This window comes from Symphalangus syndactylus, chromosome 14 (assembly GCF_028878055.3).
Source record: "Symphalangus syndactylus isolate Jambi chromosome 14, NHGRI_mSymSyn1-v2.1_pri, whole genome shotgun sequence".
NCBI classification, from domain to species: Eukaryota; Metazoa; Chordata; class Mammalia; order Primates; family Hylobatidae; genus Symphalangus; species Symphalangus syndactylus.
The window spans coordinates 103,205,001-103,230,530 of NC_072436.2; the positions used below are offsets into that span (position 1 = coordinate 103,205,001).

At 44.5% G+C, this 25,530-nt stretch overlaps 1 long non-coding RNA gene across 1 annotated transcript in view; it reads left to right on the plus strand.

The window, feature by feature from the left end:
* The window catches only part of LOC129463148 (uncharacterized), a 49,705-nt gene that overhangs the window by 8,287 nt on the left and 15,888 nt on the right, over positions 1 to 25,530 (plus strand). Inside the window, exons 2-3 of the long non-coding RNA XR_008651026.1 lie at positions 2,304 to 2,468; positions 4,527 to 4,528. This is a non-coding gene — a long non-coding RNA (uncharacterized lncRNA). The remainder of the gene's footprint in view (positions 1 to 2,303; positions 2,469 to 4,526; positions 4,529 to 25,530) is intronic.

The following is a 25,530-nucleotide window of genomic DNA, read 5'->3' on the forward strand; positions in this document are numbered from 1 at the left end:
CAGACGAACAAATGAATGAAGTAATGGAGAAAAGGGAAGGGTGTAACTGCCACCCACTCCTTCTGGCAAGTGAGGCTTGTTTGAAAGTACCAAAGTTCAAACCTTAAGCTTCACATGATTGGAGAGCAAATCTATGTAAGTGTTCTAAGTAGGCTTTAAAGAAAATTACTTTAAGAAAGTTGAAGATTACGTAGTGGGTAAATAAGAGTAATTGTTTCACAAAATATTTTCTTTAAAGAGGAAGTTGACCAGTTGCTATAAGCAATTAGTTATTTAATAAAGAGTTTCAGTTCTATCTAAAATTAAGACAAAGCACCTCATTCAGAATGGGTGTCACCGGGGAAAAATCATTGAGTCTGCACGCAGCTGTTTCCCTTTTAGTACATAGTGAACCACACCTGAGTGATATTTGTTTTTCTTTTCACAAAGGTCAACAAAAAAGTTTCAAATAATCTAATGTATCTAAATTTTTAATATCAAATAACAACTTTGTACCTAAGATCTCCAAAAAAGGGTTTTTCTATGAGTTACCTTGACTTTCAAAGCAAATACACAAAAGTAAAGAGAGCCTTCCTATTGCTCCTTCAGGATCTTATGAACTTGGCTATACAAATGTCATTCACAATCCATTTGACCTCTCATGTCTACCTCCCTAGAAACATTTTTCATAGTGGAAATTGCAACTAGAGCCAGTGGTCAACTCTTCCACTCACCCCGCCAACATTAGCAGCAGAGCCACTTCCAGAAGTCCAGAGGCAATGTGAAACTTGGCTGGGGTCACTACGGTCATGGAACCTTGTTAAGAACAAAAAACAAAAGGTTATGACCTCAGTTGCATCTAAAGTAAAGACATTCCTGCTTTAGATTATAAACTGGTTTGGATGGAAACCAGCTGATGTGTGGACACTCTGATGGTTTCAATAGACTTTTCAACCCTTGTAATTATCTCTCTGCCAAAGTAAATGTTAGTGTAACCATTGACATTTGATAAGTCACTCTGTGCTACCCAAGGCAGAAGATAGATCAACTTTAATCATTGTTTGGGTAGTCAATATGCATTTCTTATCATAGAACACTATCCTATTTTTTTGACCTTATGAATAGAATATATTCACATAAATGTGTACTTAAGTCGACATAATTGCACATGTATGCAAGTTTTTCTGCTTTTTAGTATGTGCATAGTGTTAAAACATGACACTCCTAGAGAACAAATGGTGACTTTCCTTTGCAAGTTTGAAGATCAGGCAGTGGTAATGGAGAGGCAGGAATGAGAACCTACTGAGAAAACACAGCAAATTAAAGATGAAGTGGTTCTGCAGGGAACACAGGCCTCTGGGGATGTGTTTTTGCTAAGACTGATCACATGTTGTCCTTTTCCAGCATCGTGCATGGCACCCCTTCTCAGATTAGTGAGAATAATCTTTCTCAAAAGATAAGAAACATGCCGTTTCTCAATAAGGAGACAATCTGTCAAAATTATGCATAAATAAAACCGTAACTCGAGGGCCTTAGTCATTTATAGCCATTAATTTCTTCCATCTTCTTTGAAATAGCCCCAAGGGAAGAAGCAAGTGACAAGCAGTTCACACACAGAGACATGGCATACCAGGGACTCCTGCCAGCTCTACAGGATCCAAAATAGTTTTTTGGCATCTGAGCAAGAAATGGGTTCCAGGCTTGAGACAACTGTGCACATCAGAGGAATGGGTTCCCTCCCTCCAGCTGGTGCCCCAGCGAATCCTGCAGTCCTCCCAAGCTGGCTGCTCTGTTTTGAGGGCAGCCAACGCTTGACAAAAGCCAGCTGGGAGCAGCTGAGACCAAGCCCATACCCACACACTGCTATACAAAATGTTTTAAAGACCCCATTACATCTTATTTACTCTCCTTAGCAAGAGAAAGTATCAATATCCTCCCCTCTCCTTCCAAAATAGGCAATATTGACCTCCCTTTGGGGGTTCTTCAAAGACCCATTAATAAGAGCTCCTTCCCTGGGCATTACCAACTTGCACATGAGTTGATGGAGATCAGTTTATTTCACATTCAACAAATGTTTCCTGAACATTCACTGTGTTCAGGGCACTGCACTATGTGTAAGGGAAAAGTTCATGGAGGAGTAATAATCATCATGAAAAAAATAATGGCTCAGGGAGAAGTAATAAAAATAATAAGAACAGTAAGAGTTCCAACATACTGTGCTTCCTACTATGTGTCAGGCCCCAGGGTATGCACATTACAGGATTGTCTCGCTTGATCCTTAAAAACAATACTATAAGATGGGTATTGTCGTTCCTATTTTACAGATAAGGAAGCTGGGATTCAGAGAAATTAAGGGACTTGGTGAAGCAGAGAACGTCAAGGGAATTGGTTCAGTAGTGAACGGGGAGTCCCTGAAGATTGTTGAGCCGTGAAGAGACCTGATCAAATACTAAAGAAGTACATGCAATGGCAAGAAGATCAACTAAGAGGTAGGAAAATTAGCCAGGAGATCAGGTAACATTCAATGAAAAATGTGATGAAGATTGACATGCAAATCTAAACAATATGCATATCTGCATATATGTTTTAAGAACACAGACAACTACAATAAAAACTATAAAGAAAAGCAAGGGAATTGTAAATGCAAAAATTCAGACCAGTGATCAGTTCTGGAAGGGTGGGCAGGTGCAGATGATGTAATTAGGGATGGAATATCAGAGAGCTTTCACGGTATTTAAGTGCTCTATTCCTGAGCTGCATTGTAGGAACACGGGTGGCCACTGTATTTTTAGAAACCTAGATACCTGAGTTTTACAAACTCTCTCAGATCATAACGCCCTTAGTGTCTCAACAAATTTTTCAGTGTCCCGAGACAAAACTAAATACCTGTGTAGGTTGTTACGTCCCCAAATCTTAAAAGTCGTAGATTGTGTATTGTCCCTTGAAAATTAATATACACTGTGAAGCCTCTGTGATTTCACTGTGGTGTCCTGGGTGCCTCAGTACAGAGACTGGGAACCACGACAGTGTAACCTCATTTATGTTCATGTATGAAATGTTTCATGATATATTTATGTGTGTTAAATATATAATTTATATATTAAATATATGACATAGTTATATATAAATGTGTAAATTAATATTTAAATATAGAAACATGTCATATAATATTTATAAATAAAAGAATATATGAACATATAAAATTTAATGAATTATACATTATATAAATATATTATATTTAAATATAATAAAAGTATTATACATTATATACAAAATATATTATATCTGAACATAATAAGGGCTTGTTCAATGGTGAGGCCAGTGGAAACAGGAGGGGGTCTGTCTTCTTGGATTTTCTTGGCTCGGTGACTGACTAGAGGTGGGCACGGAAGAGTCAAAGGCCACATAAAATGTTGAGGCAGAACACGAGGAAAAGTGTGAAGTCAGTGGTAGGATCTGGTTGAGGGATTATGGGAAGGAATAAGTGTCGTTTGGGGTACAGAGGTTTGTGGCAGCAGAAGGCATCGGATTTCCAGCTGGTTGAATATTTGGGACCAGCTGGTTGTCCCCAAGGCTTGGAGCAGGGGACGGATCCAGAGAATGCTACACAGAGATGGGGCAGGAGAGGAGAGACGATGGAAAGGCTAAGTGCAGGGATTACATGGGGAGGGCTGAGGGCAGAGAGTAGGGAGACCCCTATGGGTTTGCACAGGAGGAGAGAGAGGAGCCAGGAAGAAGCCATGGAGGAGCTTTTGGAGAGAATGCAGGGCAGAGAGCAACGGGGCACAACCTCACAGAAATCGAGGGAGACATTTCCAGAAAGAGGGTGGAGTGGGAGAGGTTGTTAATGGTGTCCAAAGCTGGGACAGTCACAGATAAGAAAGGTGGATCAAAGCCAGTGGAATGGGCAATCCTGAAGCCATGAAAAACAGATGGTGGGTTACTCTTGCTCTTTGAATACATTTGAAGGTAAAGAGAGGGGGTCAAAGAGGTCAAGGGACTTTTTCTTGTTGCCTTGTGAGCAATGGAGCACCTGTGCTCACTTCTAGGTAGACAGAATAAAGCCAAGGGAGAGGGAAGCTTTAAAACAAAAAAGCAGAAGGGATGATGATTGCAGCAAAGTTACAGAGGGGGCCCAGGACAAGAAAGATGGGTGTGTCATCCTCAGAGACAGGAGGAAAAAATGAATGACTGAAGCTTCAAAAGGAGAGACATGGAGGAAGGTTATGTTTATGGCTCGGTGTCTCAGGAGAGTGAGAGGACAACCTGAGGGAATGAGGCTTGGGTGCGGACTTGAGGAGAATGGGAAAGACTTGGGGAGTCAATCTGAGAGATGCCTGAAAATTCATGAATCTTGTCCAAAGGATTGTCCAGCAGCCATGAGTGTCATCTGCAGGCTCGATAGCCCATGTCAGTGGCTTCAGTCAGCACAGCCCTGCAACTGTTCTCCTCAGTGTTTGGCAGCTCAAGAGAGAGGCCAGAGAGGGTTGGCGCAGCAAGGACAGTGCTGAGGCAGTGGAGGTCAAGGTCAGGAGGGAATGGTAGAGATGTCTGACGGTCATCTGGGAGGGCCAGAGTCCTGCCAGGAAGAAGAGGAGGGAGGTGTGGGCATGGAGGCAGCTGTGTAGGAGGAGGATGTGCTGCCTGCCTGCCTGCCAGTGCCCCCAGATTCATTCCTGTTCTTTCCAGTGCCCCTCTCCTTCCAGCCTTCAGGCAGTGTACACCAACGGGGGGCCCTGAGGGAGCACTGGAGGTGCAGAGGCGGAGAATCTTGGTCATTTCTCGCCTTCTTCCCCCTTCCTGTGGCATCACTGGCAGTGTCTGTGTTTCCTCCTCGGCTGTGGATCCTGCAGGGAAACCTTTTCCTCCACTAAGCAGCCACTGCCCCATGGCCCTGACGACCAGTCTCTGGTCACACTACTTCCTCCCCATGTTCCTCCAGTCTCAGCAGTGGTCCTGGGTTACTAAAGATGCTAATCTCTCTATAATCTGTGAAGCGATTCCCTGGTTGAAATATCTAGAGTGGTTTCTGTCTTGCTCAGAGGACTTTAACTGAAATACTGGAATAGAATTAAAAACAAATATATCTCTCTTGATCTGCTCCCATCTCCTTTTTATACCTTTGCCTCCAAACAAGTGGGGAACAATATATAGTTTAAAAGTTATCCAAGGCAGCAAAATAAAGGAACGTGCAAATGTGGATACAAATGTCTTCTGATTGGAGAAAAGATGGGGCATGATGGCCTTGGGTTAACTGGAAGAGCCAGCACAAGCTTCTTTGCCACTTTCCAGAGATGAAAGCAGTGTGAACACAGAGCCAGGTTTGAGTATGCCATCATCTACATGGCCCTCTGGCTTCTAAGTAGCTCCTCTACCATAGGTTTGGTACCTGAAATTCCTCTATTCCTGATATATATATATTTTTTCTATTTGAGTCCAGTTACTTTTCAGCTCCAGGAAGTTTCTGTTGAAATAGAATAAGCAATATAAGAAAGCCACTCTATTAGACCAGGATGGGCTGGCTCTCCAGTTGGAGAGGCTTTAGGGGATAAACCAGAATAGAGCCTGGGTTTGAATAGACAGAGAGAAACGGGGGGAAGATTTGTAGGGACAAGCCAGGTGGAGGGTGGCCATGAGGACCAATGGACAGAGAGGGCAGGTTTGCTGGGAATAGACAGTGACCACCTCCACTTGGCTGGCACTTTAAGCAATGGAGGAAGAGGAGGTTGGGCAGGTGGGCTGGAACCCGAGGACCTAGACTGCTGGACTGAGGATCTGCACTTGTCCCAGAAGGCAGTGGGAAGCAGAGCTCCGCACAGAGCTAGAGCATGTCAGAAGTGGCATGTTAGGACAAAGACAAAGCCCTGAGTCCAGTGGCATCGTGGAGAACGGACCGAAGGCAAAGGGAAACTAGAGACAGGAAGACTGATGAGGAGGTCGTTGCAATAATCCAGGCACAGTGTGATGACGACCTGGACTAGAATAGTGCCAGGAGACCAGGGAAATAAAGGATGTGAGAGATATTAGGGAGGGACAATTCCACAGGATTAGGCTGGTTGGATAGGAGAGTTCTAGCAGACGGATGAGATTCAAGCAAGGTTGATTTGTTGGATGTGCTTCCAAAATATGCACTTTATTACTTATTCTCAGATACTCATGACTTCTCCAATGTCATTACCTAACTCACTTACAATCTGGCAACTCATATCCACTTTATTCATCACATGGGAGTCACTCTTATTCTGTGTTTTCACAAATAGATTAGCTTGACCCTTTAAAAAAGTCTTTTATAACATAACATGTAATTAATTTTTTTAAACCAAGACTTACAGAATCCCAGAACCCCCAAATCCAGGCTTGATCAAGAATGATTAGAAAAGCTTGGAAGTGGTAATTAAACATCAACTTAGTTTGCCTGAATGGGGGACAGACTGTACCTCTTCTATGGCCAACTCAGGTCACGTGACAGCTCAAAGCCCAACTGCCTTATCCAGGAATCACTCCAGTGCAGTCCAGGTTGCCCCTGTTACGGAGGAGGGTCATGCCCACCAGAAAATAAGACATCCTGTCACTAGAGAAATGGTTTATTTTGAGTTTAATTTGGCAGTAAATAGAGTCCTTTCTAGAATTTTCCTTTGAGGTTCAATAGATAATTCAAGGCATTTAGATTCTGAGTTTGAGTTAAATAGATCATACTGGGTATATAAATATAAGGATATTTTGGGAAATAGACAATATAAATGATAATGGAAGAGAACCTTAGCTGGATCCAATCCATGCAAGAAATGGAAATTCTATTGGCTTTGATAAAAGGTTTTCTTCTATGAGCTATATAAGGTAAGGATGCTATGGTCACATGGTCGCTGCTACTTTTGCCTGGAGAATAATTTCCCCGCTAGTAACTATGACTGTCCTCAAAAGCAAAATTTCAAGCCACCACACTTATTTCCCACAGTAGATGCTGACCCCACTTCTGTGAAACCCCCTGGAAGACCCTCTTAATTCACTGACCTAGTTCTTAACCGCCTGCCTCAACCCACTATTTTCCCTTCTCCCTGTACTGCTTCTGAGTGTTCAGGTCATCAACTTCATTCTCTCATTTCTGTCCTTCCTCCCACAGGACTCAATGTACAACATTCCATTCCAGCTTTGAATTTGGGGTCAATGGGTGACATTCAGATGTTCTACTCTTGCCATGCTTTCTACTTTCATGAGAATTTTGATTTATTCTATGTTAAAATTAACTAAGTTAATTTTAATCAATCCCTACCCTTGATGTAAATGTACACTTCCGGCAAGGTCCTGGTTTGGGGAGTTTGTTCATTTAACAAATGTTTAGTGAGCACCTCCTAGTTTCAAGCACAGTGCTAAATGCTGAGATAACAAAGTAAAAATTGTCTTCCCTCCAGGAGCTCTTAGACTGGAGGGGGCAGAAAATTATTACATACAAGCACAGATGACTCATAAGAATCTTTGCTGATTTGGATAGAAATTTTCTGCCCTTGGAATTTGGTATCTAATCCCCAAATAAAACACTTTAAAGAATGCCAATCAGAAGGTATAGGCAAGACTAAAATCAGTTGTTGTGTTTGTGGATTAGGGATGATTTATATTCTAATTTAAAATTTCCTTTAATGATAAAATAATATTTAGGCAATCAACTCAAATGTAAATTTTGGATAATGTCACTGTGACTCATAAACTCACTATCCACCTGCCACATCTGGTGGAGACATCTGACCAATGAGGTTAGAACAAGGGGCTGCCTCAGAATCGCACACAGGAGCTGTGGACAATGTCTGCCGCCCCTCTGTGGACACTGAACTGCATGGTTTTGGGTGTTTTCACATCCAAAAGTTGCCTTTTGGCCCACCGCACTCCCCTATCCTGTACCCATATAAACCTCAAACCCCTGGCTTCACAAGGGGATGAACAGAAGGACAGAAGAGCAGCAGAACAGCACAGCAGAGAGAAGAGAAGGAGTATCTAAACACCAAGAGTAGTTCTGCTGGAGGTGGTCAGAGAGATCAGTTGCTGGACAGGCAAACCCCACAGGAAGATAATCTTCCCACTCCATCCCCTTTCTAGCTCCCCATCCATCCTGCTGAGAGCCACCTCCACCACTCAAGTCCCACATTCACCTTCCTCATGTTCATGTGCAACCTCATTCTTCCTAGATGCTTGACAAGGATCTGGGTATCAAGAGGGCACTGAGCTGTTTAACACTTAAGTTGTCTGTGGACAGCAAGGCTAAAAGAGTGCACTGTAACACATGCCCATTTGGGCTTTGGGAGTTGCAAGCTCCCACCCCTGAACACTGCCATGGGGCTGGAGCCCACGGGCACTCACCCTGGCTCCTGCACATGCCTGTCTGCATGCTCCCCCTCCCATAAGAGGTTTGAGCATGGACAGTGGCCAAACATATGAGCCACACCCCTGTCACAGGTCCTTTGGGGTGGGGGGGTGGCGGTGGTCAGGGAACTCTCCTGTTTCACTTGTCTACCTTGAGCCCAGCAGTATATTGGTATCATGACAGTTACAAAGAAAATGAAGTCCCCACCTTCCTGGACTGCCCCAATGTGAGATTTCAGGCACTGCCACTGCTGTGAGAGTGTGAGGGAAGGTGGAAAAAACTGGCAGAGGATAGGACTAATGGAGGATGTCTATGTGGTATATAGCCTGTCAGTGTCACCGAGAGGCTCAGGAGATGGATGATCAAGAAACTTCATCGTTTTCTAGAACAGTGCCAGTCAGAGGAGGAATCACAATCTGCGTGTTTCCCAGACCAGAGCAGTTATCAAATCCCAGGTCTGCTGGTTGCCAGCACCTCCCAGAGGACCCCCCGTCCAGGGAGGCTGCTTGAAAACATTAGCACCAGGTTGGATCCCTGAATAGGCACAGCTTCAGTGAGCAGGGAGTAGGCTGGGCCCAGAGCCTCATTCTTTGCTCAATTCAGGAGCCTTGGGAGGCTGGTGGAGGGGTGAACTGAGGTGCCTGCTGTGTAACCAGGGCTAGGGCTGTCTCTCAGGGAGTTCATAGCAGGACACTCCTTTGCTTACTGTCGAGGTTCGCTCTCTGGTGACTTCCAAATTAGGAATCCAAGCTAGCCTGGAAACCCAGGAATGCAAGAGGGGAGAAAGGCATGTCCCAAAGAGGGGACTGAGCTGATCTTGGCCCACCGCCTGAAAGGAAAGGCCACAAGTTCTCTATCCACCCGGCACTCTGGTCACCCCCTCCTCAATGGACTTTTATTCCCTAAAACTCATTTGGTTGAACTTCTGACAATAGGTATATTTATTTTTATTAAAAGCACCAGGAAAGAACATTTGCAGCTTTATGATTTCTACTTCCATCCGTAGTCTGTGATAGAAGATGATGCTCTTTGGCTTGTTACCAACGCCAACAAACAATTAATGTGTTTGACTTTCATTTGGTGCCAGGGACCCAGGCTCGGGCAATACTGGCCAATGATGATTATTTATGGTAGAATATAAAATGGAACTTTGATTTATGAATCAATTATTTGCTATGTGGTCTTAAAATGTGCACCTACGTATTTTTACATGGAGGCTCAAAGACGAACAGGTGCTGGTCTCTTGGTTTACGCTTTATGGTGATTAGCAGGTCAGGAGGGGTGAGGAGCAGGCAGGCAGGCCAGCACCCAATGCATCCTGAGGCCAGGTGGGAAAAGAGGCAGCTTTGTGGATCACAGGCCCTGGGGGGAATTATTTCGGCATTCTCAGCTCATCCCTCCCGCCATCCCCCTGTGTCCCTTTGTGTCCTGAGTAACTGTCTCAGGCCCCAAGCACTGTGGGGGCAGAGTTACTGTTCTCTATACTGGTGGGTCCCTGAGAAATGGATAATTGCACCCCTGAGGTAAGAAGAAGTACAACACTTCCAGGAAACCTCCTTTGTTCCCTGACCCTACCCCTGGGGGTGACCATGGCCAGGCTGTTTTCTAGACCATATTTTCTTCCTTGACTGACCTGCTGCACACCCACCAGACTCAGACCTCCACCCCATGTAACAGCTGCTCAGACCAGGGTGCAAGACCACAGGCAGAGGCGAGGGGCAGAGCCCCAGAGCATCACCCCCACTACCCACTAATGGTTGGAGGAAACCTTCGAGGTCAGCCTGGGGCAAATGTCCAAATTGCTTTTTGGGGCCTTTTGTTAATTATTATTATTATTATTTATTTATTTATTTATTTATTGAGGCAGGGTCTTATGCTGTTGGCCAGGCTGGAATGCAACCTCCACCTTCCAGGTTCAGGGTTCAAACGATTTTCCTGCCTCAGCCTCCTGAGTAGCTGGGATTACAGGTGTGCCCCACCACACCCAGCTAACTTTTGTATTTTTAGTAGAGATGGGGTTTCGTCACGTTGGTCAGACTGGTCTCGAACTCCCGACCTCAGATGATCTGCCCACTTCCACCTCCCAAAGTGCTGGGATTACGAGCATGATCCACCGTGCTCAGCCTGTTAGTTAATTAATTTTTAATTTATTTTGTCTAACACGTATTTGTTGAGGATTTGTTCAGTGCCAGCCCAATGGTGAAATAACTGACATTGTGCCTTGTGGTGCTTACTGTCTAGCTGGGAACAGAGCTGAGCACCAGGCAATTGCTTTGCACTGTGGCGAGGGGGCTGATTAGGGGAGCTCTGGGCACTCTCAGAGGGGCGCCTTGCCTTCGCTTGACTTGGGGGCTGGGGTGGAGGAGGACAGACAGGGAAGAATGAGTGAAAGTCAGGCAGGCAGTCTGAGTTTGGGAGTGGGAGTGAGGAAAAGATGCTGGTGAGGGTGCTCCCAGCAGAGGGGACAAAGCTCAAAGCAGCTGCATGCAGACAGGAGGAAGCATGGTGGATTCTGAGAGCTGGCAGAGGCCGGATAAGCCTGGAGCCCTGGGCGCCAGGTGGCAGGCATGGAGAGGTGCCTGAGAGAGAACCAGGGGACTGATCATGGGGACTTCAAAGCCATGTTGGAGATTCGGGCTGAGAGTCTCATGGCCAGGCCATCACTCTCACTGCCAGGATCGTGGTCAAATATTCTCTGACCCCCTCCAAGCCTGGCCAGTGCTGTGGGCTAGGACCAGAGGAAGGGAAGAGAGAGAACAGAACATCGTGATGGAGGGAAGCAGAGCAGCTTCCCCAAGGGCTCTGTTCTTGTCCTGCTCCCTTGGGTCACCCAGCTTTGGCAGACAGCCCTGTGGGCCAGGGTGGGGAGGCTCTTGCCACTTATTTTTAATTTCCAGGATGCCTTAATAAATGTCATTCTTATCTCAAGAAATGAGTTTGAAATTTTGCAGACACACCATGCCCAGCATGGCAGAAAAGCTTTCGCTGCCTCTGCAAGGGCTGCTCTAAAATCCTGATGACCAAGGTTGCTGCCGGGTTCTCTTGGTAGACTCAGGCTCTCCCTGGCCATGGCACCTTAGCCAAGTCATTGAACCTGGACACTTTTTGTCCAACAGATTTGTTTTCCTGTTTCAGACTCTGAAGGAGGAATTGCTTTTGCTCCTCCTGGCTCTGTCATCTGCCCTCCCTGGACCTAAGCCCTCTCTTTTCTCTCCTGTGGCTCCTGGCCTCAGACAGGCTGCCCGCCATCCCACCCTGACTTCTGGCTGTGTAGCAGGAATGGTGTGCACTGGACACGGCAGGTCAGAGTGGAAATGCCTTGGCAGAGAGGCGGGAGGCAGCTTTCCTGGCCCTCAGTTCTGCTGCACCAGCTTTGGGCCAACATTTCTTTTCCTTCCTTTTATAAATAGTCTGTTCACCCACAAGACTGGACTAGAAGATAACCCATTTACACAGTGAAGATTTGGGTGACAGAGGTGAGAAGCCAGTCTTGGGAGCTCCTGCTCCCGTGTGTGGCTTCTGACATGAACCTTGGGAATGCCTTCACTGGTCCGGCCCATGAGCAGCCAACCTAGCAGCTCCAACAATAGGCTTCACTCCTGCCAAGGGAAGCTGGCTAAGCCCCTGGAGGGCAACACCCGGCTGCTTTCACTTCGCTGGCAGGAGCTACAGGAAAGATGAGAGCCCTGGAACCCACAACAGGCCCACTGAGCGTTCATTGACTTCCTGGGGGTTGGCCCTACCCTGGGCTCACGTCTTACATGCTGGCTTAAGCAGGATAAGACACTCTGCAATCCAGTTCTGAACTGTGTATACAAGCTGTAGTGCTCAGAAGAACGCTGAGAAAGGGAAGGTGACATGGGCTGGAAGGTGGTGGGTCACGTAGGAGTGCTGAGCCTCTTGGCAACTGTGTGTGGAGAGTTTTAGGTCTGTACCAAAATGCAATTCTTTTGCCTCTTTTGCACCACTAGTTAGCGGGCTCTAAGGCAGGTGGTATTCATGGCATGTTCACTGCCTATCTACCCGGTCACTGAACAGACACTTACAGGACATTAACTTTATTCCCCTCCCTGGTCAGATGGTGAGGAAGTACAAGGGTGAACGGTAGGGTGCTGTCCCCAAGGAGCTCACAGTGGGGCTCAAGGCTTTGAGGCTTAGGGTCACGGGTGCTTGTTGAGCTGTACCCCAATACAAAGCTCAAAGGTAACCGATCTGATGACCAAGGTTACGCCCACTAAAATGTTCTAATAACCCCGTGCATAGAAAACAAGGACTTAAACAATAGAACAGGATGACACTGGGTGCATTTTTTTTCATAATCTGTTGACAGCAAGCTTTATCTGAAATCTTTTCCATTATGAAAGGCTAAGGAAGCCCCATTCATCCCAGTTACCACTGCCTAGGAACCATATCATGCGACACAGGCTAATTAGAGGGCCTGGGTTTGAGTTCTGACTCTTACCTCTTCCTATCCTGGGCAGATCACTACTGCTCTGTGCCTCAGTTCCACGAAAGAGAAATAAAATATAACAACAAAAAAACACCAAACTAGTAAAAACAAAATTATCTACCATAATAGTAAGGTATTAAGTTCTAGTAGTATCATCATATGGGAGAATCTGGTATAAACTTAATAAAGCTACAGGATAATTCAGTTGTAGTATTCAGTTTCCAGCCATATGATAAATACCTGAAGAATATTCATTTCTGATTTTCCTCAACCCGGAAGCTGCTCAGTAAATTCCCACAAAACCACCTTAGATCTTAGGTGAGGACCAGCTTTCCTTTCATAAGTGCTTTGGCTGTGCTCCCGGTAAAGCAGCCTCTGAGATGAAGTTTAGCATCCAGGATGTTTTGGGGAGAGGTTTTATTTTATTTTATGTTTTGATCAACACCTGTTGAAGGGAGGGAAAGCAAGCGGGAGTGGCCAGAGGAGGAAGTTGAGCTGCATGCAAACCCACGATGGCCTCAACAGACCACCTAGGCTCAGCTCTGGAGCTCTTCACAATTATCCCACCCTGGGCCAGGATGGCTAGCCCATCATAGCCCTGCATCAATCTAGTGTCTGATTTTGTTTTTGTTATATTTTACCTCCAGCTGGGGAAACTGAGGTGTAGAGCAAGGGTGGCCTGCCCAATATTGGAAGAAGTAGAACCAGGACTCAAAACCCGGGCCTTGGATATCCTGTGTCATAGGACACGGGGAGTCGGAGGTGGTAGATGAAATGAATGGCTGAAAGGGGCTCTGCATGGCCCAGGACAGTGTCCACCACAAAATGCAGTAATCCCTCACTTTATCCACTCATTTGTTCAACTCATATTTCATATGCTTAGTTTTCTGCAGGCACTGGTGGTTAAAAAATGAGTAAAGTGGCCGGGCGCGGTGGCTCATGCCTGTAATCCCAGCACTTTGGGAGGCCGAGGCGGGCTGATCATGAGGTCAGGAGATCGAGACCATCCTGGTTAACATGGTGAAACCCTGTCTCTACTAAAAATAGAAAAAATTAGCCAGGCATGGTGGCGGGCACCTGTAGTCCCAGCTACTCCAGAGGCTGAGGCAAGAGAATGGCGTGAACCCAGGAGGCAGAGCTTGCAGTGAGCCGAGATTGCGCCACTGCACTCCAGCCTGGGCAACAGAGAGAGACTCTGTCTCAAAAAAAAAAAAAAAAAAATGAGTGAAGCACCATTCCTTTCCTCCATGAGCTCATATTTGCCAGGCCTATTTTTCTACAAAGTTTATTTTGAGCATCTACAAAATCAGCAAGTGCGCCTCATCCTTCACTAGGCTTGTGAGTCTTGTGGGCTTTTGTGAACAAGCCGTTTCTGAGTCGGCAGGTCTGGCATGGGCCTGTGGCTTTGCATCAGGAATGTAATGCTGTGGGTCCTGGCCCACTTTGAGGAGCAAAGGTCTGCTCTTCAGATGCAGGTTTGGGTTTTTTGTTTGTCTGTTTTTTAGAGATGGAGGTCTCGCTCTGTCACCAAGGCTGGAGGACAGTGGCATGGTCTCAGATCACTGTAGCCTCGACCTCCTGGGCTCAAGCGATCCTCCTGTCTCAGCCTCCCGAGTAGGTGGGGTCACAGACATGTGCCACCACACCTGGCTAACTTTTTAAAAAAATTTTTGTAGAGACAAGTTCACAACACTATGTTGCCCAGTCTGGTCTTGAACTCCTGGGCCTAAGCGATCCTCCCACCTTGGCCTCCCAAAGTGTTGGGATTACAGGCTGGAGCCACTGGACCCCGCCCAGAGGCAGTTTCTACTTGGGTCTCTCTAAGTCGGTCCCACCATGTCCTCTCCCATTGGACATACCTGGAGGATGCTTCTAAAGGGACCAATGCCATGAGAGATGGCTTTGCTTACTGAATGGCCTTCTGGATTCAGTGCTTCTGAGAAACCATCTTGGCCTCTTGGGATCCCAGCCCCGGGTGCATAGGGGGCTTTCTGAACCCTTTATCTAGATTCCACAAGGGTTCCACATGTCACTGCCTTCACTTCACTGTCAGAGAAGTGGCTTTATGGTGCTTTGTCTGTGGAAAGTACTTAGCTCTGGAAAACCACACTTGTTCATGTGAAAGCTGACTAATGACAGGAACTGGACATGAGCTAACCATTGAATTTGCTCAGGATTGTAGGATTTTCACCAGGGAGCATCCCAATGGAATCCATTCATTTTGCTGGGCCAAAGTCAACAGGAAAATGAGAAAAATTTCCCAAATTAGGGCACAGCTCTTTCCCGATGCTGTTGAGGTGACTGCCCACCACTATGTTTAAATGCAACTTCTTTTTTTTCAGTTTGCAGTTACTACTGATACTGCTAAATTATAGTTTGTGTACACGCACGTTTTATTCCACATATGTAGGTGTCAAACATTTCACTAACCCAACATTTGGTGTATGTCTCTCCTGGCACATTGAGACTAAGAACTGGGAGGATACACAGTACAGGGGAATGGTTGACGTTACTTCATAGGTTGCTTTGTTTTTGTCTCAGTAAGGAAACAGGCTGCTATAGTAACACATTTTTGGGGTTTTATCTCATGGGGAAAGCAGAAAATTGCTGTGTGAATAGCTCCACCCAGTAATTATTCACAGAACTTCAGGTATTGAAACTCACCATTTCTGTGGTTTATATTAATGGCTTCTGTAAAGTTAAAAAAAATTAAAATACATTTCACTTTCACTCTGCCAAAGCAAGCAAACAGCCACAGGAAGGACCAAACTAAGTAGATAATTTATTTCAGATTCTTTAAATAAGAGAAAAGAACATGCATATTCAAGGCCCTGGAACCTTCAGGAACAAGATTTAACACATTTAAGTGGTACAAATTTAAAGGCACTGGAAATACAAGAGGGAGAAAACAGAGAGGGGCCTGACCTCGGGTAATGTAACAGGGGCAGCATAGAGATAAGAAACAACCTGACAAGTAAGTTAATTACTAAGCTCACGTCCTGATTAGGACTGCGGAGGAAATAACAGGAAATGTGCTAAAGAATAAAATAGGACACCACCTTCTTTGGGTAGTGTGGCCAAGACAGACCGCCCTGAGAAAGTGACATTTAAGCTGCGACCAGTAGGAGGAAAAAGAACAAGAGGGCATGTTCTCTTTCTCTAGTAATGTAGTTAATGTCTACAAAGGGTAGAATAGATAATTTACTACTTCTCTGGCTAAGCCAACTTCCCATCTACGTCTCGGTGCCAGGGAACTAACATTTAAGGGTTTTGTGCAGGAGCTTGCTTTTTTTTTTTTTTGAGACGGAGTCTTGCTCTGTCGCCCAGGCTGGAGTGCAGTGGCGCAATCTCGGCTCACTGAAAGCTCCGCCCCCCCGGGTTCACGCCATTCTCCTGCCTCAGCTTCTCCGAGTAGCTGGGACTACTTTCTTAACCTGCAGTGCTAGGAGATGGGTTGATCTTCAGAATAGGAAGGCAGTTCAGGAGGTTAAAGAATTTGGCCAGGGTTGGCCAGGCGCAGTGGCTCACGCCTGTAATCCCAGCACTTTGGGAGGCCGAGGTGGGTGGATCACAAGGTCAGGAGATCGAGACCATCCTGGCTAACACGGTGAAACCCCGTCTCTACTAAAAAACACAAAAAATTAGCCAGGCGTGGTGGCGGGTGCCTGTAGTCCCAGCTACTTGGGAGGCTGAGGCAGGAGAATGGCGTGAACTCGGGAGGCGGAGCTTGCAGTAAGCCGAGATCGTTCCACTGCACTCCAGCCTGGGTAACAGAGCGAGACTCCATCTCAAAAAAAAAAAAAAAAAAGAATTTGGCCAGGGTTGTACAGAGAGTATAACAGGCTTGGTTGAGAAATGTACCACATCCGGAAAAGACAAGCACCGGCTGCTTTTATATTTCCAAATAATGAATATCAACGTTTTTGACCAGTGTCTACCTTAGACACACTAGCTGGAGGGGAAAATGTAAAACAGTTTTAATGGTATCTCAGGCGCAGTGGCTCATGCCTGTAATCCCAGCACTTTGGGAGGCTGAGGCGGGTGGATCACCTTAGGTCAGGAGTTGAAGACAAACAAGCCTGGCCAACATGGTGGAACCCCATCTCTACTAAAAATACAAAAATTAGCTGGATGTGGCGGCAGTTGCCTGTAACCCAGCTACTTGGGATGCTGAGGGAGGAGAATCGCTTGAACCCAGGAGGCGGCGGTTGCAGTGAGCTGAGATTGCGCCACTGCACTCCAGCCTGAGCAACAGAGCAAGACTCTGTCTCAAAAATTAAATAAATAAATAAAAAATAAAATAAAATAAAAGTATCTCAGTGCGTCAAATACATTTAGCGTGACTCAGTGATTTGTAGTCTTGTCTGATTGTTACCGTTTTGGTCTCATCTTTCTCCATCCTATCTATGTCTTAGGCCTAGCAGCACTGATGTTGGTGCCTGGGGGGCGGGTGATAGATGAAGGAGTTACCTGTGTGTTTGCCTGTTTGTCAGTCGGGGGCAGATTGTCTTGGCTTAGTCTCCTCTTCTGTTGTTTGACCCACAGAAAATGTGCTACCTCTTGGTTGCATAGGTGGGCTTTCTTCTGGGTTCGTGGATTGGTTCTTTGGCTGGTAGTGGTGAAGGAGGGAACTCACTGAAGCACCTCTCCACCCTCACTGCACATGTGAAGTCCACCCCTCAGTCCATTCCACCACCGTCTCTTTTCACCATCCTTGATGGATGGGTTTTGGAGTGACCATATCATGATAGCCTAGGTCTCAGCTACTTTCTACACTATCTTCTTGATTGACCTACATGGAGGAAGTTTCTATCTTTGTTCCTCCATTGAGTGGTAAGAAGCCAGGCTTGTCTTCCCTGACCCCTCAACCTCCCATTCACCCTTTCTGCCATACCCTTGCATCATCAGGCTATCTGTCAGTTCAGTGGTTTACTGCTAAGCTGAGCCAGTACCTGACTAAGATGGGAGGGTGAGGGAAGTGGTGGTGGTGGTGGGGTGGGGTGAGGTGGGGCAAGTCAGGAGTCACTGATTGCACAAGAAGGGAACATTCTATTCTTTTCTCTCATCTCCTTAATAAAGATGAGAGAGAAGTCATCATAAAGGTGCTGTTGGTTCACTCCCTCTTAGAAACTCTGTGGCAGGGTGTGGCACCTTCTGTTCTTAGCTATGAGCAATCTTTCCAGCCTTGCATTGGGCTGGATTGGTGAGGGGAAGGGGGCTCCCCAATCTGTACCTCACATTCTTATGTTCTAGAAAGTAGGTGGCAAAGCCAGGATTTAAATCCAGGCTATGTGGTCCCAAAGCCCATGTCCTTTTCTCTACGTAGTGCCACCTCCACTGTGTACCATATTTTAGAGTGGAGCATGCTTTGAAAAAAAATTAAATTCCCAAGCCAAGAAAAAGAGTACAAGGGAGTGTGGGGATGGGGGTAAGGTGGGTGGATATTTTATAAGTCTTTGCACAAAATTTAGGTAGAAGAAACCAAAAGGGGTGGGTATGAAGGATCTGAAGTTAAAATATCTAAATTTCTGAAACAAATACCATGAGTTTTGCCTGGGAAACCTGTGCTAATCACTTCCTCAAGTGAATGAAAGCTTGGCCACATCCTACTTCTACTTATGGTAGATGGCTCCAGTGGGTATATTATTTTCATATGCCTATAAAGTGTGGGCTTGCAGTAAGGGCAGAGATCTGTACAAGACTGCAGAAGGAGTGAAGCTGCCAGGACTCGAAGCTATGTTGACCTGACTGTATCCAACACACAGAACTCAAACACCACACTGTTCATAAAGCAGAGCCAAGGATAAGGTTTGGATTCTGAGAGCAGACATGGGGAGGAGCCATGTTAGAAGTGGGGGAAGAAGGAGAAGGGGCTGCCACCAACAAAAGTGAGTGTCTTGTCCTCTTTCCACTCAGAAGATTATCCTTCTCACCCTTGTCATTCAATATCTCCCCATCCAGAATACCCTCTTCCCTATTAACCACATCCGACTGACATACTCAGATTCCTTACAACTTCTTTTTAGAGCCTGTTTAAGCCCTGGGTGACTGCCTCTGACTAAACCAGTCAACTGTTGGGCTGTTGGGCGTAAGTTGTGTTATCGGAGAAAGAGTATCTTGAATCAGCTGTGACTTGAGGTTGGACTCACTCAATCATTTTGTATTTTATGGCATTCTTTGAGGAAGTTCAGAGGCTCACTCCATCCTATTTGAATTAGATTGGGTCTTTAATTTATGGCCATTTAACTCAACAAGTGAAAAGAGTCATTTCTAAGTATTTCGTGTTATAATAAGTGGGAAATGAATTGAAATAAAACAGATAAAATAAATAGCATTTTCCACACTATTCACCATTATCTTTCCCTCTGGCAATCAAAAAGTACCTGGCTAATGGTAGTGTGTAGCCAGGTACTTTTCTATTGCCAAAGGGGAAGATAATCTTATGTGACTCACTCCCTGCCCTCAAAGGCAAGGAAATAAGATTGTATGTCTGCAACACAAGCAAGACCATAAGTGACTTTAAAAATTAAGAGATGTGAGAATTGAACTAATCTTTCCAGAATAATGATGATGATAGTGATGAAGATGACTGACACTATTTAGTGTTTGTTATGTGCAGGGTACTATGCTGTTTTACATACTGAGTAGCATTTACACACGCAAGGTAGGGCACTTTTATTGCAAGCAGATGGAGCAGAAGAGCACAAGCATGGAGAGGGAAGGCTCAGGGCCCATGTGCAAACACAGCAATGTTGTTAGAAAGTGGGGTACATGAAGGCACTGGGGGTAATAAAGCAGAACAGGTAGCTAGGGGCATGTTATGGAAGATCTTAACTCTGTAGATGATGAGGAGCCATATATAAATTTTGAGTGATTTCTAGAATTGCTCCCACCCTCCCTGGTAGAATTTATCATTTTTTTTGTCCTGTGCCCATTGTATTCTGTTAAGTTTTATAGAAACATCTGTATCCTGTAGATATTTCCAAGTGGTTTTTTTTTTTCTTGATTACAAGCCTCCTTGAGAGCAAGGTGTGGTGCAGAATAGGCTCTTACATGTTGTTCAAAGGAGTCATCATCGCTGTTACCGACAATCTGGCTGCAGTAAACAGAATGGACAGAGGGGGAGGCAGCCCAAAGGCCAAGAGACAGGCAATGAGACACAACAGAGGAGAGGAAGTGTGGACTGGGATGGGGGTAACATGAATTGAGAGCGGGAAGCCTGTGAGAGACAATTTGGAAGTTAACGTTGGTGAAACAGAGCAACTGCGATTTGATCTGTGTTGGCAGGTAAGATGCAGTGGAATTGGGGTCCAGGCATTATGAAAGGCTCCCAGGAGACATATTGCTAGGGTAGGCAGAAAGAGTCCTACTCCAGGGGAAGGCAGAGCTAACTGTGAAGATGTGGGTCTTGCTCAGTTGCTCCTTCTGCCTGGTATTCCCACTCACCCCCACCGTAAGTAACCCAATCATACACAACCTTCAGGAACATCTCGGAAGCCTGTGCCTTCTAGATTCCCATCAGAATCTCCATTTCTAGGCATTAGCTCTCCCACCTTCCAACCCATATAGCATTTTAAGCTTCCCATGTGGCATGTTCAGTCTCATGTCACACTTATTTATTCTCTTACCCCTTCCTAACAGAACATAGGCTCCCTTTGTTCTGTGTTCATGCCATTTTATTCATTTGAGTGGAACAACTGCCCTGATTCCAGAGCTTTATTTTCAGATCCAAGGGGAGGGGAAGAAGTCAACAGTGACTCCAAGGTTTTTGCCTGAACTATCAGAAGGATGGAGCTGCCATTAACTAAGATGGGGAAGAGCACGACTGATAAGAAATAGCAGGAGGTCATTTTTGGACAAGATATATTTGAAAAGTCTACTACACAGCCCACTGGAGATGTTGAGTGGACAGTTTGATATATAAGTTTGAAACTTAGGAGTGAGATACAAGCTACAGGTATACATTTGGGAGTTGTTAACCTATAAAGGGCATTTAAACGCTTCAGACTGGATGGGATCATCAGTAAACTGAATAAGGCTAGAAAAGAGAAGACGTCCAAGGACTGAACTCTGAGGTACTCCAGAGTTTGGGGAGAAAAGGAATAAATAGCAAATGAGACTGAGAAGTGATTGATGTGAAAGAAGGAAAACAAACAAAATGCAGAGTCCTAAACATAGCAAGATTAAAGAATTTCCAGGGGAAGGGAATCATCTATTACTTCACATTATGCTACTAGGTCAAGTAAGATAATGACCAAGAATTGAATTAGCAATGTGGAGGTCATTGGTGACCTTGAAAGAGTACTTTTGGTGGAATGGTGAGGACAAAGGTTTGACTGGAATGGGTGTAAAAGAGGAATGAAGGAGAGGAATTAGAGGCAAAAACTTTGAGAAATTTTCTGTAACAAGAGAAGTGGGGCAGTAGATGGGTGGAAAGATAAACTGAGGTTTCTTTCTTTCTTTTTTTTTTTTCCAGAAAAAAAAATAATAGAAATACCAGCATGCTGATACGAGTAATCCAAGAACAAGAGGAAAATTAGTGCAGGAGAGAGAGAGAGAGAGAGAGAGACAGGGAGAGGAGAAAGAGAGAGACAGACAGACAGAGGAGAAAGAGAGAGGGAGAGGAGAAAGAGAGAGACAGAGAGGGGGACAGAGACAGAGAGAGGAGAAAGAGAGAGAGATAGGAGAGAGAGGAGAATTACAAGAGTGGTGTCCTTGAACAGGTGAGAGGTGATGGGAGCTGGTGTACAAGTAGAGGGAATGGCCCTACAGGCACAGATGGTTCATCCATAGTAATGAGAGGAAAGGTAGAGCACAGTTGTGGCAGGTGAGTAGATATGAAATGGAACATTGTGGAAGTTCTTTTATTTCTGCCTCAGTTTTCAGGAAAGAATGGGAAATACCTGGGTGCCAAAGGAAAAAAGAAAATTAAAACTAGGAAAGCAAGCTTCTGTGTTGATATTTCAGCCAGTGTGGGGAGGCGTCAGGAGTTGGTCAGATACTTTCCTGGCTTGGATTTTAGTGGCTATGGAGGGACAGAGAGAAGATTGCGGGTCTACAAAAGGTGCCGAGATGGCTATGTAAAGCCTGGACTCTCATAGGACACCACTGAAAGGTTAGACTAGAAAACATTGTACCTGCTGGGCATGGTGGCTCATGCCTGTAATCCCAGCACTTTGGGAGGCCGAGGCGCGGATTGCCTGAGGTCAGAAGTTCGAGAACAGTCTGACCAACATGGTGAAGCACCGTCTCTACTAAAAATACCAAAAAATTATCTGGGCTTGGTGGCATGTACCTGTAATCCCAGCTACTCGGGAGGCTGAGGCAGGGGAATTGTTTGAACCAGGGAGGTGGAGGTTGCAGTGAGTCAAAATCGCGCCACTGTACTCCAGCCTGGGTGACAGAGTGAGACTCCATCTCAAAACAAACAAAACAAAACAAAACAAAAAAACAGAAAACATTTTGCCAGTGGCCCAGATGATCATAGGGAAACTCATCTAGCTATGAGTGAATAAAAGCATCCTGCAAAATGCAAATCCCAGGCCTAACCTTCTCTCAAATTAGTGGTTCAAATATATGTTACCCCAGGAACCTCAAAACCAGAGCCAGTGATGCCCATGGGACGCCTGTAAAACACATGAAAAATCCATGGATGGACGCTCCCATAGCTGCAGGGGATTCTTGCATGAAAACAAGCCCCACTAAGGATGAACTGATGGTCAAAAATTATAAAACAGAGGAAGTTTAAAAAAATCCAACATGAGTAAAAATAAACAGACCCAGCTAATGGGAGGATTGGAGGTGCAAATACTTGAGATAATAGAACAATTGACTAGAGACTTTAAAATATGTGTATGTAAATAATTAAGGGTATAATCAGAAGCGTAAGAAAGTAACAACAAAATGAAAATAGAATTTCTAGAAGTACAATAAAAAATCAATTAGTATTAAGAACTCAATGACTCAATAAAATGGTAGAGAAGATAAAGATGAAGAAAAAATCAGGAAATTAGAAGATCTATCTAAAGAGTTGTCCAGAATTATCGTAGAGATAGAGACTAAAACTAATAAATAGACATTAAAAGCATGGTGGAAAAAATAAGATGGCTAACCTATGCCTAATAAGAGTTTCAGAATACGAAAAGGAAAGGGAATAGGGGAGAGTTAAGATTTAAAAGACTAATGAGGCCAGGCGTGGTGGGTCATGCCTGTAATCCCAGCACTTTGGGAGACCAAGGCAGAAGGATTGCTTGAGGCCAGGAGTTTGAGACCAGCCTGGGCAACATAGTGAGGGGAGTTGGAGGCTGCAGGAACTATGATGGCACCACTTCATTCCAGCCTGGGCAACAGAGTGAGATCCTGTCTCTAAAAAACAAACAAACCCTAGTGACTGGGAATTTCCATAATTGATGACATAAGCCCTGAGACAAGAAGCACAAGTCCCAAAGAGGAAAAATAAAGTTAAATTCACACCTAGATGCTTTAGAGTGGAAATGCAGACCACTAATAAGAAGAGAATAACTTAAAAGCCATACAAGATAAGAGACAATTTATCTAAAAAAGTAATATTTAGACTTATCATAGACTTCTTAACAGCCGCTATACAGACCAGATGACAATGGACTAATACGTCAATGTGCTGAGCAAAACATAAAAATCATATTAGAAATACTAGAAAAAATCATACTAGAAATATACAGCCAATTAAATTATTCAAGAGTGAGGGTAAAATATAGACATTTCAGGGAAAAATTGAGAGACATTAAATAGAGTATTGTTGAAAGACCTACTAAAGGATATACTCCAGAAAAAAAGGTGTGGAGTAAAAGAAGCAATGGTGTCTGTTTTACTGTTTTCTGTATATTTCTGTATATTTCTGTTTTTCTGGTATGTTTCAAAAGTAAAATAAAAAATTAAAATCCCCTACTTACATATTTCTATCTATCTAAAGAAGCATAGCTTCCAAATGTTGCCTATATCATAGATCTTTTCCAAAAAATTAAGTCGTAGACTTGAGTAAATTCTAAAGGTAGATTTCCTACTTCACAGAAGGATTGGCTTCAATCAAAAGGGCCTGAGATGCGTTCTTAAAAAGAAAAAAAAAATGAAAAGGAAAAGGAGAAGCAGAACCTGGCATTAGCTCCCTAGAGAATTATTCTCTGGTCAAAGTTTGTGAGTCTCAAAAATTTGAAAGATATCCTTCCATAGGCCACTTCTGGCTGAAAACCAAGGACTGTTACCAAAAAATTATTGAAATTCTCCACAAGCAAGTGAATCATCTATTTAAAAGGCAGCTAAAGGCTCAGGAGACCTTGCAAATGTAAATGAATGAGCAGAAAAGAATGCTGAGCCTTTAGTTCACATATTTTATTTCCCTGACTAGATACTTCTCTGGGGGTAGAGGGAAGGACCTTTGTAGGACAGTAAAAAGTTTGTAAACACATGAAATTAATGAGATATTCCTAGGGGACATGTAAGGAAGAATTTTTGTGTGGAAAAAGGCAAGAGGGGCTGTTAAAATGATGGATGCTGGGAAACATGTTTAAAAACCTATAAGGAATAAAAAAGGTACAAATAGAGAGAACAGTACTATACTGGGAGATTAAACACAGCAACAAAAAAACCTCTATTTAAGAAGGGAGCTTTCCAAGGAGAAAGTCTGTAATTCTATCATTTGGCAAAGGTTGGAGCCCCTCTTTGGGGTTGCCAGGAAAGATGCTTAAATTACAATTTTTATAGTTTCCTTCAATGGAACTTCAGGAAATTGGCCAAATATGTATGACTGAATATGGATCCAAATCTGACAGGCTGAGTTGTGCACTATATTAAGATTTGAATCCTCAATTTGGCTCCTTCCTTAGGCTCTTGGGCCGTTGTTCATCCAGGGAAGATTTATTGAGCCTGACTCTGAGCCAGGTAGTGTGCAAGGTGTCCAGAGGTCCTAATTCATTTCTCTAGGCCATCATTCTCCTTGGCAATTAGTTCACAACTCTTCTCTGTCCTCAACCTCCCGATCTTTCATTCATCCTCCTCTCTCTCAGCTGATGACCTTTCTCTTCAATTCACTGAGAAACAGAAGTTAACAGAAGAACACTTTACAGGTTCTACCAACTATATCTAATTGGCCTGCCCCCTAGTTAAAATGAATTGACTGGGCTTTTGCCTGGGGCCAGCCTCTCCACAGGGTCACTGGATCCCGTCTCTCACTAACTCAGGTATGTCTCCAGCCAGTTCTCTCTCTCTCTTTAAACACCATCTCTCCACTAAGAATTTTCCAATTCATGAATCCAAATTGATCTTTCTCTTGAACTTCAGACTTCATTCAGTTGCCCACTTGACTTCTCCACTTGAATGTCTAACATAAATGTCAAACCTTACATTTCCAACCCAGTGTGGTGGCTTACGCCTGTAATCCCAGCATTTCGGGAAGCTGAGGCAGGAGAATTGCTTGAGCCCTGGCATTTGAGACAAGCCTGGGCAACATGGCAAAACCATATCTCTACAAAAAAAAAAAAAAAAAATTATTCAGGTGTGGTGGCACATACCTGTAGTCCCAGGTATTTGGGAGGCTGAGTTGGAAGGAATTACCTGAGCCTGGGAGGCAGAGGTTGCAGTGAGCAGTGTTCACACCACTACACTCCAGCCTGGGCAACAGAGTGAAACCCTGTCTCAAGCAAACAAAGAAACAACCCCAAAAAACAAAAACAAAACTTACATTTCCAAATACCAACACTCGTCTCATTCCTAC